At 35.7% G+C, this 13,691-nt stretch overlaps 1 protein-coding gene across 3 annotated transcripts in view; it reads right to left on the bottom strand.

Annotated features, from left to right (window-relative positions):
- PCDH9 (protocadherin 9) overlaps positions 1–13,691 on the bottom strand; it is a 708,940-nt gene that overhangs the window by 137,500 nt on the left and 557,749 nt on the right. The window lies entirely within an intron of this gene.

Here is a 13,691-nt window from a genome sequence, read left to right as displayed (position 1 = left end):
CATGTCCTTTGCACAAAAGTGGAGATAATTTATTTTTTAAGTAAGAAATCCTCACAAAACCCCTAAATATTTAGGAATGGATTTTTATTCTTCTTGTTTTTAATTTAAACAAACCCAGCCATAACATGAGAAGAAAGTAACTGAACACTCTCACATCCTCTATATTTATTCAGATTTTTTGTTAAGGGTCAAATTCTGTCCTCCAATGCGCATCTCAGGAAAGATTTAGTCCAGAGACTTGCAAAAGCATAGTCTCTGACTCATTAATTTTACTCTTACCCTAACTTACTTCCCAAAGGAATCGTTGCCTTTGGATAGATTTGTAGAGAGATTTCTGTCTCCAGATGGCACACAAATGCAGTTAACCTTAAATCAATGACAGTATCAAAGCAAAAGATACCACGAAACATTTCAGTGTCTTTTCCTACGTAGAGAAAGTTTGGCAAGGGTATGTTTCTCAGCTTACCTTCTATCAACAACAAGAAAAAAAAAAAAATCACAGAAGTCAAGAAGGATACACAGATGTTATGAAGAGCCAGGTGCTCTTCAACACTGGTCTATATACCTGGTTTCCCAATCATTCCTCTCAGGGAACATGCAGAACAACACAGTTTCTTTTAACCTAGAAACCCAGGTCTACTTATCAAGGAGTAGGAGCAAATAGCTCAGAATTCATCCCAGAATAAAGTCAGGACATGACTGGAGCATGTAGCCTAACCCATGAAATGGGATTCACTCTTGCATCGCATCTCAACTTTGAAATAGCCAAAGAGTGACAGATCTCTCCTTAGTGAGAGAGTTGAAATATCTGGGTCCATGTTTCTGCAAAGCCTAGAAATTCCCTTGGGCAAACTTCATAGGCTTTCTTGTAATTTACACCAAAGAAAAATATGGACTCAAATCCTTCCATGCCACAGGTGATATCTGCTGAAAAGTCAATAACATTTGCTCATGAAGATTTGATAAGTAAATTCATTATACTTCTGAGATTCTCAAGTAGAAGGACAGAATTCCACAAACCCAGGTATTTCAGACCAGAATAACTCCAAATTAATTCTCCAGTTTTTTTGTGATGGATAGAAAATACATAACTGTAGGGTAAAAGAAAGTGAGTCACTATTAAACTGCTCAGCTTCTTGCCACCACACATGTTTATATATTGCAAATCTTTAATGTATTAAAGTTAGCAGGAATGTAAATAGATTTCCTGAGTTCCTCCCAGACACACTGAATTTCTGATAAACAGACTGTCAAAATATTCCACAGAGCTTACTGTATTTGATTTTTAGGTAGCTGTGAAAGCACTTATTTTTCAAGATTTGTTCTGCTGCAACCTAAAGGGACTGGGCTCTCCATCTCTCATTTTTCTATATTTTATAGCATTGTTAGCATCATTCCAATTACGTTTGCTTTGATCTTGATGCAAGAGCCAGAATTCTGAAAAGTAGTAAGGACGTCTTACTTCATGTATATCAATGAATAATTCATTATGAAGTCACTCACAGCTCATTTATCAGTATACCTCACCTTTATTTGGGTTGAAGTGAACTTTTAAAATCATCAAGCAGTAACTTTAGAAAAACAACAACAAAGTTTATTTTTTCAAATCAGAAAATAAATAATAGATTTTAAATTTTAATTAAAAAAAACCAGAAAATAAATAATTAATATATGTATGCTTTACAACATGCAAAAGTGAAGAGAAAGATAATGAGAATGGATTAGCATCAGTCCTAAAGCTATACTCCCCTACCTCGACAGATCCATGGGCAATGGCACTCTGTAAGAAGAATCTGCAACATCGTATTATGTTCTTTTTCTTGCTTCTCACTTTATTTTATCAATATTCAGTGAGTGTGAGCTATATTAAAGACAAGATTTTCCCTGTATACTATAGATTGAGAACACTGCCTAACAGATCAGAGAATGCAAGAAGTACAGCCTGCAAAATGGAATCTGATAGATTTTCCTTAAGTCTAGTATTCTATCAAACCCATTTCTAGATGTTGGGGGTTTTTTACATCTAGAAATCTGTAGACATCTAATGATGCTACAACCCACAGTTATAGCAATTTCAAATATATTTTTAATTTTCTCAGCTTCCTCTCAAAAATCCCATTTGGCTGTGATCAGGACAGTCCAGAAAAGTATGGGCGTAAGAAAAAGGTTTGGTTTTTTTTCTCCTGTTTTTCAGTCTTCCCCTTGATTAAACTAAAAAAAAACCCAAACAACCAAGCAAAACAAACCTGCCCACAGTTTTCCTGTGGATGCATTAAAGGCTTACTTATGTTTTACTGGAAGAGCCTGGAAGTCCAGTTGTCTCACTGAAGAATTGGATGGGCAGCAAAAGTGTCAGTTCTATTTTTTTTGGTGTACCTCCAAAATGCTAGATTTAATCCTCAGATTATTTTAGCAGCCTGTGCTGAGAGAGGAATGACTTCAACTCTCCATTACTCTTGACTTTCAAATTGTTGAGCTAGAGTTAAGCTATTGTAACAGCTTTTTCAATCTTTTCAAACGTGCACTTGAATTAAGAAGTGCAGTCAAGTTGGTAGATTTAAATTGCCTTGACTCTGAAAATGTCAGTTCAAGCTGAAACAAAATTGTTTTGAAAACTAGTAATTTAATACAAATTGACTATATTACAAAGTAAGCATATATTTGAGTATGCAAGCCCCATCTAATGCTATTCATTATACTCCCTGAGAACCTGTGAAAAATTAATATTCTATACCACTTTTCCCTAGGAAACAGTATCAAATATTTTATCACACGAAAGGAGAGAAAATGTGTGTTGTAAACCCACACAATCTGATGACCAATTTTCTTTCTTCTGTTATTCCCACAAAGCAACAGAAGCATAGTACATATGCCTCCATAGGTACTGTCCCTTTCATCCTTTATCAAACAACAAAGATTTATAAGGGACCAAAACCACTTCCAAATTCCAAATTATGCTGGATACATAAGGCACTCAGATAATTTTAAAGAAAGGCATTTTAGTTGCTCTGCCTTCTCTGTACAGTCATTGGAGGAAAAGAAACACCTTAAGGGCATTTCAGAATTGAAATGGGTACAGTCACTGGGAAAGCTTGTCTTTCTTCATTGTCTGGTCATTAGCACTGATAAAATAAAATAAAATAAAATAAAATAAAATAAAATAAAATAAAATAAATCTTCTGGATCTCAGTTCCTTTGGGACTCATTGAGGATATTCTCAAAAGATCAGCTTACTGATGTGATAGTATGCACTCAGCACCTGGCTCACGCTGCCATCATCATCTGCTAAATTCACTATCCACTTCTGTCTGATTTTGCAAAAACAGTGTAGCATTCAGTTTGGTGCAAAAACCTGCAGCAGCACAGGCTGTTTCTTTAAAATGTTGCATTTTCTCCCATTTTAAATAACTCAAGCAATGGGGCTTTCACCTCCGCCCCTGTAAGACTATTAGCATTAAGTTTTCCTCATATGCTATTCTCCTTTGTATTACTAATTCACATATTTTATTATGTTCATTAATAATATGCATTGCTATAATAATAGGTATTTAGTACTCCTTTCCTTCAACTATCAAATTTTCTTGTTCTGAGCATGTTGTTATTAATGCTTGAGAGATTCTGTCATAAGCACAGTATCCTAAGTGGGTATTTTTTCACTGTAGCATGACTACACTTTTCTGGTATTAATTTAGCTCTTCCTATATACTTCTTCACAATTATTATTGGCTTTGCTTTGCTGGATTATTATTCTTACTGGCACTGTAATTGCTATCATATATAGCAATCTGTTTATAAATAAACATGTGGACGAACAGCAGAAAACAAGCCACGAAAATAATGTAATGAGGAGCAATTTGCATTTAGCAGAACACCACAAAATTACACAAAGTAACAAGAGAGAAATAAATATTTTTCATATTATATCCAAAACTCTAAACTTCTCTTCTAAAGAATCCGAGGCTTATTGATCACTTTAGTGGGAGCAAGCTCTGATCTGAGATAGGGACATACCGTTAACCGTGGCAGTAAACCAGACTTCACCACAAATAAAGCTGCCCAGGAAATAATTTTCCTATCAAGATATACTTTGTAAGTTTTCATAAATTTTCTCATACCACAGTTGAACAAACAAAGGCCTTTCAAAGTTTCTCAGGAGCAGGGAGAGAGCTACGTCCGCTCCAGTATGACAAACTGGCGAGAAGAGGCCAGCGGGGACTGGAGCCGTGCATCCCCCAGGAGGCCTATGTTCAAGTCCCTTACACTAATGAGGCAAAGCAGAGGTGTGAACTTTTCTCAATATCCCAGTGAATGCCCGTTACTGAATGTTATAGAGTAAGTATTTCCTCTCTCTTTTCTGAAAATGATTGATGGATGTGGGAAATATTTCTTGGGACAATCTTCACTGGAACTAGCATGCTTCCGAACAAACTATGATTTTGCTGAACTTGTGTTTTCCAACAAAAAAAACCCTCTTTCTTGAAAAATTAGTTCTTACAGTTCCAGGTGTATACTAGAAAACCGAACATAAGGCTTGTCAGTGAGCACACTGAGCCAGATCTCAGCTGATGAACTCTTGCCCCAGTGTAGCTTATCATTACAGAAATGGTATATCTTTACTTCCTCTTCACTCACAAGATATTGTGTTTGCATTTAAGAATATTTTCCTCCATTAAACATTTTTCCCCTAATTTTTTTGTTGTTGTTGTTTCTTGTCCCCCACCCCCTCCTTAACTTTGCTTTCTTATTTCAGCATTTTCAGCTACATAATAATAATAAAAAAAAAGTTTGGTCTTTTAATGGAAAAAGTTAGGCTACTTTTACTCTGTTGAGAAAATATTCAAATATTTTTCAAAATATTTTATAAATGTATTTTAACCAGCAGTATTTATTAGAGAAACACCTAATTAAATTAAGTTGATGCGTGAGAGCAAGCTGAGCTCTCTTGATTTATGCAGGCAAAGGATCTGACCCCAAAAGTCCTTGCTATAACAGAAAGAACAATAAAGCCAAGAAAATACTGTCTTTACATGGGCATACTACAGTATATATCAAATACTGAAAGCCTGGAAAGCAGCATTTCAGTCAGACTTATAAATAATTTCCTTTCACCACATTTCCTTAGAAAAAGCCAACAAATTAAATAATTAGATATATAGTTGTGGTTGACAATTTAATTTGTTTTAATGAGGACAGCAATATACCTGTTTTCAGCACAAAGAAACACTGTAATTCAACAAAAGCGCATTATGTTGTCTCACAATGAAAGTGCTGCAGAAACAACTATTGAGAGCATAATAATATAAAGTGAAAATATGACAAAGATCTTTTTTCTAGTGTAATTTATTTATGAATATTACACATCAGAGGTTGCTGGGGCATGGTACTCTTTTACTTACAGGTTCACTAGAGAAGAGAAGGATCATAACTTAAAAAGGACAAAGCTTCAAATACATTCAGCCGTTCTTCCCCCTCATGCATGAATAAGCATTAATCTACTTTTAGCTATCACTTCAACTGCTAAAGTGACAGGCTTCTTTAATTCATTTTTGTCACAATTGTAATAGTGGCAAAATGTTAGAGAATGAAAAAAGAATTGCTATCTGCAGCTAGCTTCCACTAGAGCTGACTCTACCAGGATAAGGCCAGGCCAAAGACAAGGCCTGATTCTGCACTTACTGACGTCTTACGCAAGCCCAGGAATTGATCATGACTGCAATTAATATGTGTTGGAGCAGTATTTGCCTGAGAAACATGAATGGTATATAAGATAAACTCACTTGAAACCAGATATTCTATCTACTAACTTGTACTAGTACCTGTCTTAGCTTAACAGCTATCTCCATTTCTACTTCTATGGAAAAATACCAATAAAGCAAGGTCCTGATGGATGGGGATCCTCAGAAATTTTATTGCTCTGTTTAAAAAATAGGTTTCTCATATAATTTATTTCCTATGTTGTGATCTAAACCCCTGTGTTCAATATTAAAATATTATCTTTTTTCACAGTATTTCCCAGGTGTTTCTGATACTGCACATGGGATTTGAAGCCGAAATACAGCAAAATTTGCACCATTCCCTTCCTCTTAGCCAATTCACACAGCTGAAACAAGGAGGAGTGGTGCTGGGAAGGCAGGGAGCCACCTGCTCCTGCACCAACCTCTGCAGCTGGAAGAGGAAACTTAGAGGCAAAGGTCATCATCTGCTTACTCCTTCACCTGACCAGCAGCAACCACTATGAAAACATCAGTAGGATGTCTCCACCCACTAAGAAAAGGGACCCTTGCTGAAATCCAAGCCAGTCCAGCCAGAGCCAGGGGAATTCATGAGGAGCTGAGTCAGCTATTTCACAGGCTGCATTCTGGTATGTCCTAAAGCAGATTAAACACAGCACGAAATATGATCGCCTCAGTGTACTTGCACTGCTGGACACTGTCTCAAGAAATCAATCTTAAATAGCAAAGCTTTGAAAAGATTTATATAGTTTAAACAATGAGAAATCAAAAGACATAGTAAGTTGACAGAATATAAACAATTTGATTTTGGATCATTCCCAGTTCTCAGTTTCCCAATCCACACAGATAGAAATAGTATTTGTAAGCAAAATTAGGAGGAAATATGCTGACTGTGTCTTGTTGAGAATTAAATCCCTAGCAGTACTTTTTGTTGGACAGAGCAGAGTTATGCAGTCTAAAAGTAGAAATGACATCTTTCATGGCCACCTTAAAAAATTATGATTTCAAAGTACTATTAAAAAAAAAAGACTTACAGTTCCAGAAGGGTAAAAAGGCATAGGAATTTCAAAACTGTCAGTGATGAAGATTTATTTAAGAGCAAAGAGGACTTTAGTTCTTTACTTTGTAACTTGCAATGGGGCCCAAGTGCAGCACAATGTCCTGCACTATTATGTAAAGCGATTAGATGTAAAGATGGAAACTATAATTTAGTGCATCCCATTAACACTCAGAAAGATGTCACACTTCTTGAGGATTTCCCACTAAAAAAGATAATCACGGAAGTATGGTACAGGGATCTGACCACTGCTTACCACCCTACAGCCCTGTATCACTGCAAACCCTGTTGCTTCTTGTTCTTCACACTGAATTCTGGAACCAAATTTTTGTTTGCATAACACTCAAAAGTCTCCTTAACCTAACCTTTACATAATCTTCAGAAGACTGTTACTCTCATTTCACATTAAACATTTATTCCAAGACTAAATTACACAGCTGCCTGCTTCTACCAATAAAATTGTTTTGCTGGGGTTTTATTTTCTTTATTTTTTTTTCTTTTAGGCTTTTTTTCTGTTTCTCTCTTATGTAATGGTGACAAACCTTAATGAACATATGCTGCCTCTTAGTGTATGAACAGTCCTAGCAATACACACTAAAGATAAACTTGAATTGCTTTAACAGAATTCCACAAATTACTCCTGAATAATGCACTTATTAGACTCCCTATAATATAACCTATAATTTACTGTACAAGATGTGATAAATGACGAAAGATGAACTCTTCAGAATATTTTGGAATGTCGTTTGGAATTCACTTCACATGCTCTTTTATACAAAGTACTTTACAATACTTACCAGTCTTGCAAAATAAAACCTAGCTCTAGTTATTAAAATCTTTATTTAAATGCAGATCTTGATTTCCCCTGGAGACTGGTAAAGCTCCAACATTGAGCTATCAGGGGAAAAGCAAACTTTGAGTCATGTATTATCCGCAAAGAAAGGACTTTTCTAGGGTTTGGTAGGTTGGGGTCCCCCCCCCCCCTTTTTTTTTTTTGTATGTTGTCAATCTAATTGTACATATTTATCTTTAATACCATACTGTACTTTCAGTCATAGGACACTATGCAAAGTAATTGCTTTCATACCATGAGTCAGTATGTAGACTACAATCTATAGATGTAACAGTAATAGGGATGATAAGAATGCTTGGCTCTCCTATAGCATTCTCTTATCAACATAATTCAATAAGTTTTAAATGGAGATATACTTATCTTCAGTTTATGGATGGGGAAACTGAGGCACTGAATGAACTTAAAGATTGAATTTCAATCTTTGCAAAACAGGTTATTAAGTTTTCTTTCTTCATAAATTCTTTATTCCAGGAGACTCCAACTGTTTGTTTGAAACAAAAGTGTTACAAAGGCCCGTAGAGGGTGCTGACTAAATGCGATTTCTTCTCAGAATACTGTCAGCTGACTTAGAACTGGTGCAGAACAGGAGAACCTATTTTAAATGTCTTGTTCCAGGGCATTTAAAGACTAACTTTTTCTTCCACAAATAATTTTTAACATAGACACAATGAAGTCAACCAGTACAGCCACTGAAATGGAGTCCCAGATATTTTTCCTTACTATGACACTAGACTGTAATAGCCACTGCTTTAATCACATCATAAGCTTTAATTTAATCACAGTACATGTCCCCCTCTCTATGCCCCCCAAAGCCTGGAAGAAATGTTACAAAGCAGTAGATAGCGGAAAAAAATTTTGTGATTTAAATGTAAAATGAGAATAACCCTAGTGCACAACCTTATCTAAGATTTGAAGCTGGTAAGTGGTTACAGAAATGACACAAAAGAAATTTGAGATGCAGAACACTTTCTACTAAGAACAGGCAAACAAAATGTCTAAAAGAGGAAGATACATTTTCTAGGTATGGTCATTTGCTTCATACTGCACTGGTCAGCACTGAAACAGAGGATATGACTTACAAGACGTTTTGATGCTCTATTTTAATTCTTTTCTGAAGTCAAAAGGACTTTTCTTTGTACAAACAGGTGGCCATGTTGCAAAATAGATGAGTGGTTTGCAGAGATTAGTGTTAGTATGTATCTTCTAATAAAAAAGAGCACCACGAAGGAGGACAATTTGATAATCTGATTTAAGAATTATACCCACTTTATACTGAACAAAGAGTGGAAACAAGAGGAAGAGAGTGCCAACATAACCCTCCAGGTTAGAAGATATGGAAACATTCTAGATGACAGGAGGGAGATGAGAATGAACAAGACATGAGAAACAGGTTTAGAGGTCCAGGGATAATTCCATATGTGGAGAAGGTCCTCCTATAGGAAATAAATCCTGTTTTATGGGAAGGAACAGAAAATAGCTGAAAACAGCTGCCTGGCTAGTCTTGCAGGTTAACCATGGCTGCTCACAAACAGAAAGAATTTAATGAGTTGGAAAAACCAGAAAAATATTTTTTTCAAGGACTCATTACTGAGGATAGAAAGAGTATCCTGCATTAACAGACAGATAATAGGATGGATTTTTTTTTTTCTTTGGGTGGGATTTAACTGTCTTCACTTAAGAATGTCAGCAATGTGCTGGGATGTCTAGTGAATGAAAAGAAATAACCATTTCCAGAAGATGACTCAGCTAATCATTAAATGAGTCCTACCCCTGAACATGAGAGATGGTTTTCCAGTTAACGAGACTTTATCCAGGCTGTTTCTTCCACCAGTAGAGAGATTCCAGATGATTACTCATTCCATCTTAAGAGTGCCTCTAAATTTGGAGAATGGAGATAGCGTTCTCCACTGACTATAGAGAAAGCCTAGAGAGCAGCTTAGACCAGATGCCTGACTTATATTACTAAAATAAATGTTATCCACAGCATAAAAACAAGATTATTTATGCACCTCTAGTCATTGTGCAAGAATTTATTGGTGATGGTCCATCTTAGTACAAGTGCCATCTGAATTCATAGAGCTTGTGGAGAATCAGCTGACTCAGCCAGTCAAAGGACATTAAACTAACAACTACCAAGGAGAGTGTAGAGAAGAAAGAAATGAACACTCATTTAGCACAAAATCAAGACGTCTAGAATAAAATTAATCAAGGCACCAAGAAGCTTGAACAGAAATGCTTTAGTTGCCTATATATGAATTCTAGAAGCATGGGTAATAAAAAAGAGAAATTGGAATTGGAATTGCTCTTTTATGATCTAGCTAGTATTACTGAGACCTGGTGGGAAGATTTGCATGAGCAGAATGTTAAAATCACTGATATACTGTATTTAGGCAGGATCTAGTGAGCAAAAAGGAACAAAGGTACTTTATACCAAAAAAAGGGGTATTACCTGCTCCTGAGTTCTCTGGTAACTCAGAAGAAAACCATTTTGCATGTTCATAGATTCATGCTCTAACAAACAAACAAAAAAAGCTTGGATAAGGTACTAGTTGGTGTCTGTAATAGACCAACAATTTAGTCTAGGGAAAAAGATGGCTAACCTGTAAAGCACTGATTTCTGCTGTGTAGATGGAAAAACTGCATTAAAATGTGTGACTTCAACTTGAATGGTATATGTTGGAAGCCTCATGATCCTTATGATTTCTAAAAATTATGAGAAAACAATTCATAACAAAATAAATGTTGCATCCTAAATATTCTGTTACAGTTACCTCAAACAACCAAGCAATTCTAAAAATACATACAAACATACACACACACACGCTCTAAAGGTTGCTTTTTTGCACAAATGATTATGACAATTACATCTGTCACAGGTAAACAACATAAGTCTAAACAAGTAAGATATGTGTTCTCATCAAGTTTGTGGATGACACTAAACTGAGGGGAGCAATCAATATGTTGGAGGACATGACTATCATTCAGAAGGATTTCTACAGGCTGGAAGAATGGGCTTCCAGGAATGTCAGGGAATTAAAAAATGACAAAGTGATAGACCTGGATCTGCAAAGGCTGAACCCCCTGTGCTGGTACAGATGGACTGGCTTGGTAGCAGCTCTGCTGAAAAGGACCTCTAAATCCTGATGCACTGGAAGCTAAGCTTCCTTTAGCAGATATTTATTATTCTTCGTGACTATTTTACTGTAGCACTCTCAAAGACTCCAGTCAAGAACGGAACCCTGGGTTAATGTTGGAATATGGCTTCTTCACCACCAAAATTAAAGCTCAAACTGATCATTAAAGGCCATAAAGCCAGGAAATACATACATATTTTTCACTTAGAAATTAAGTAAAATTCGTGAGTTCACTAAAAAACACCCATGGAACTTGGCATAGCACTTTTAAAGCCAGTTCTTAGGACATGAACATGCTTCATTACTATTTTTATTTTCTGTTCTGAAGTACATTCTCAAAATGACATACTGCTAAGATTTAGAAAACCCTCTGCTTTGAAGGAAGAAAAAATGCTTTCCTCCTTAACTGGCAAACTAGTATGAAACAGATTCAATAAAAGGACTGTGAAACATTCCAGGTAAGTTATCTTGTGAAAATTAAAAGAAAACTAAGCAAAAGCAATGGCAAAGTTCAGTGCTATGGTGTATAACACTAATCCATAGGTCATTCTCACAGCAGAATTAACTTTTTTTTTTTTTTTTTTTTTTTAACTCCTGTATAAGGAATTCAACAAAGCATTACTAAGCTGTACAATGAAAATACTAGTTATCACAATACACCATTTCTCCTTTTCATCAATGTCTACCTATGTAGGGCTTTTCTGTTCTTGTTTTCCTTTTTTTTTTCTTAGGGAGTGATGCTATACTTATACGATTGCATGCTTTACAACAGTGGGAGGCTGTGTAAGAAATGAAGTGCCAATGACTGACCTTTGAAAAAATTAGAGGCAGAAGGGAAAAAGAGGAATACTTTGGGAGAATTTAAAATAGCTTCTTGCATAGCTGGTGTAATGCATATGATGTGAATTACTGGTTTTAATTAGAATGTTTGTCTTTTCCCAGATGGATAGAAATAGTAACTTTTTTTCTTAAATTATTTGGAATGTAATGTTTCTTTCACTGGGTCTTTGAAACTTGGTTTTAAAATTCATGGATTTTTAGGAAAGCTAATTTAATTTGTAGTAGAAAATCAGATTTTTTTTTTATTAGTACATGTTCTTTCTGTAGTTTCAGTCAATTTAAAGATGGTTAATATATTCTACAATATGCAATTTACTGAGCCTTCTAATTATAGACTCCTCCACTATTAAAACTTTATTCCCTTGCAAATTTATAAATTTGAAGTTTCTGTAATACTATTTCATTGTGCTACAAAAAAGCAAAATATCACCTTGTTCTAGATGTTCCTCACAGAAATAGTGAGTACCCAAAAAACCTTAAGAATATCTTTACAGCTGCAAAAAGTTACTGAAATGCTTGGCTCCATAGCCGCATGTGTTCTGCCATCTGAGCTAAACAGTACCAGAGAGTACCAATAATTGTCAGCTGATCTTTTGATTAGACCTAGTTCTATTAAATGTTATGAGAGTAATCAATTGGTACTAAACAATGAGCAAAATTGTTTCATTAAATGACCTTTTTTAACAGTATTAACTCGAGAATGATACTTTTGTTTTTAGCTTGGCTGCAACATAAAAGTAAAACAAAATAATCCCCTGTAAAGATGTCCAACTGCAATAAGGACAAAATCACGATGGTTATCTAAACCCAGCAACACTCGTCAAACAGCTTCTACATTTTCCTATGTAGCCCTTCCTCTTCCATCGTCCTTACCCCTCCTACCTCAACAGGGCCCATCAAATGCCAAGGTTGAGTGGAGAACAGGAGCCCAAAGAACTGCATGTGGGTCAGTGCGTAAGGACACTTTGCATAAGGATGTTTTGCCTGATGGAACTAGCTGTAGAATGGATCGTGTACCATGATGCAGATAGCGATATCCATTATGGACAAGTTAAGGGTTTCCAGTCCATAGCTTTAACTCTTGGAAAAGCCTCTGGTTTTAGGAAAAAAATCCTTACTTAACATTCATATATGATAGTATGCAGTTCATTTGGTTATTTCATCAGTTATTTTTCTTACAACATATTCAATTGCCATCGTAATGAATTTTTATGCTGACCTGAGGCTAGCTATTTTTATTGCAGGGTGTTCCATTCACTCTTCCTCTGAGATAGATCCGACCATTCAGTTTTGCTTCACAGTCCCCTAACTCTGTAGCAGAACTGCTCACCTTTTAAAACAAAAGTGCTTCCCCTCCGGGTACAATAACAAAATAAATTGATGGTACAGCATATACAAACTTACTTCAGCCTTCGGAGACTTGCTTACTGCCTTTCATACTCAGACACACATAAACATGGCAATTCACTCTGATTTTATGAATTGTCTCCTGACTATCATTGGGGAGTGATGGTTAGGCAGTGCTAAATGAAAGCATCTAAGGCAGGTTGAGAATGACTGCAGTGTGTCTCTAAAGATAGATGAGTTGGCAGGTAATGTTATAAATTACCATCGGGTGCCATTCACAGACGATAGGAGCTTCATCCTGCATGACAGTCATTGATCTTACGCAGAACTAAGATGCAACCTTTGATGACACTCCTTGAGGATAAAAGGTTATGCTTCACATTTAGTTATGAATAATAAGGTCATGTTTTAATTAAAGTAGTATCTCAGTGGAATATTAGGGCACTGAAAAATGTACAAATTAGTATGACTTGTATAACAATTGTTGCTGGAAAACAGCCTAGTGCTGAAGATAATGTAGAATAGAAATGCAATTATATTAATGAGGCAAATAGCCCACCTCATTAAAAGAAGCTGAACTATTCGGAGCCAAAATTAAAAGAAACAGTATTTTTTGAGTTTACATTTGAGAGTAAAACCGGCAAAACAAGAAAATTTACATTTAAGTAAGAAATACATAAGGCATACACCAATATTTTGGGATATAGTAATCTTGAAACATTTGAGAA

The sequence above is a fragment of the Aptenodytes patagonicus genome, chromosome 1 (assembly GCF_965638725.1).
Source record: "Aptenodytes patagonicus chromosome 1, bAptPat1.pri.cur, whole genome shotgun sequence".
Taxonomy (NCBI): domain Eukaryota; kingdom Metazoa; phylum Chordata; class Aves; order Sphenisciformes; family Spheniscidae; genus Aptenodytes; species Aptenodytes patagonicus.
This window is presented reverse-complemented; position numbering and strand designations above follow the sequence as displayed.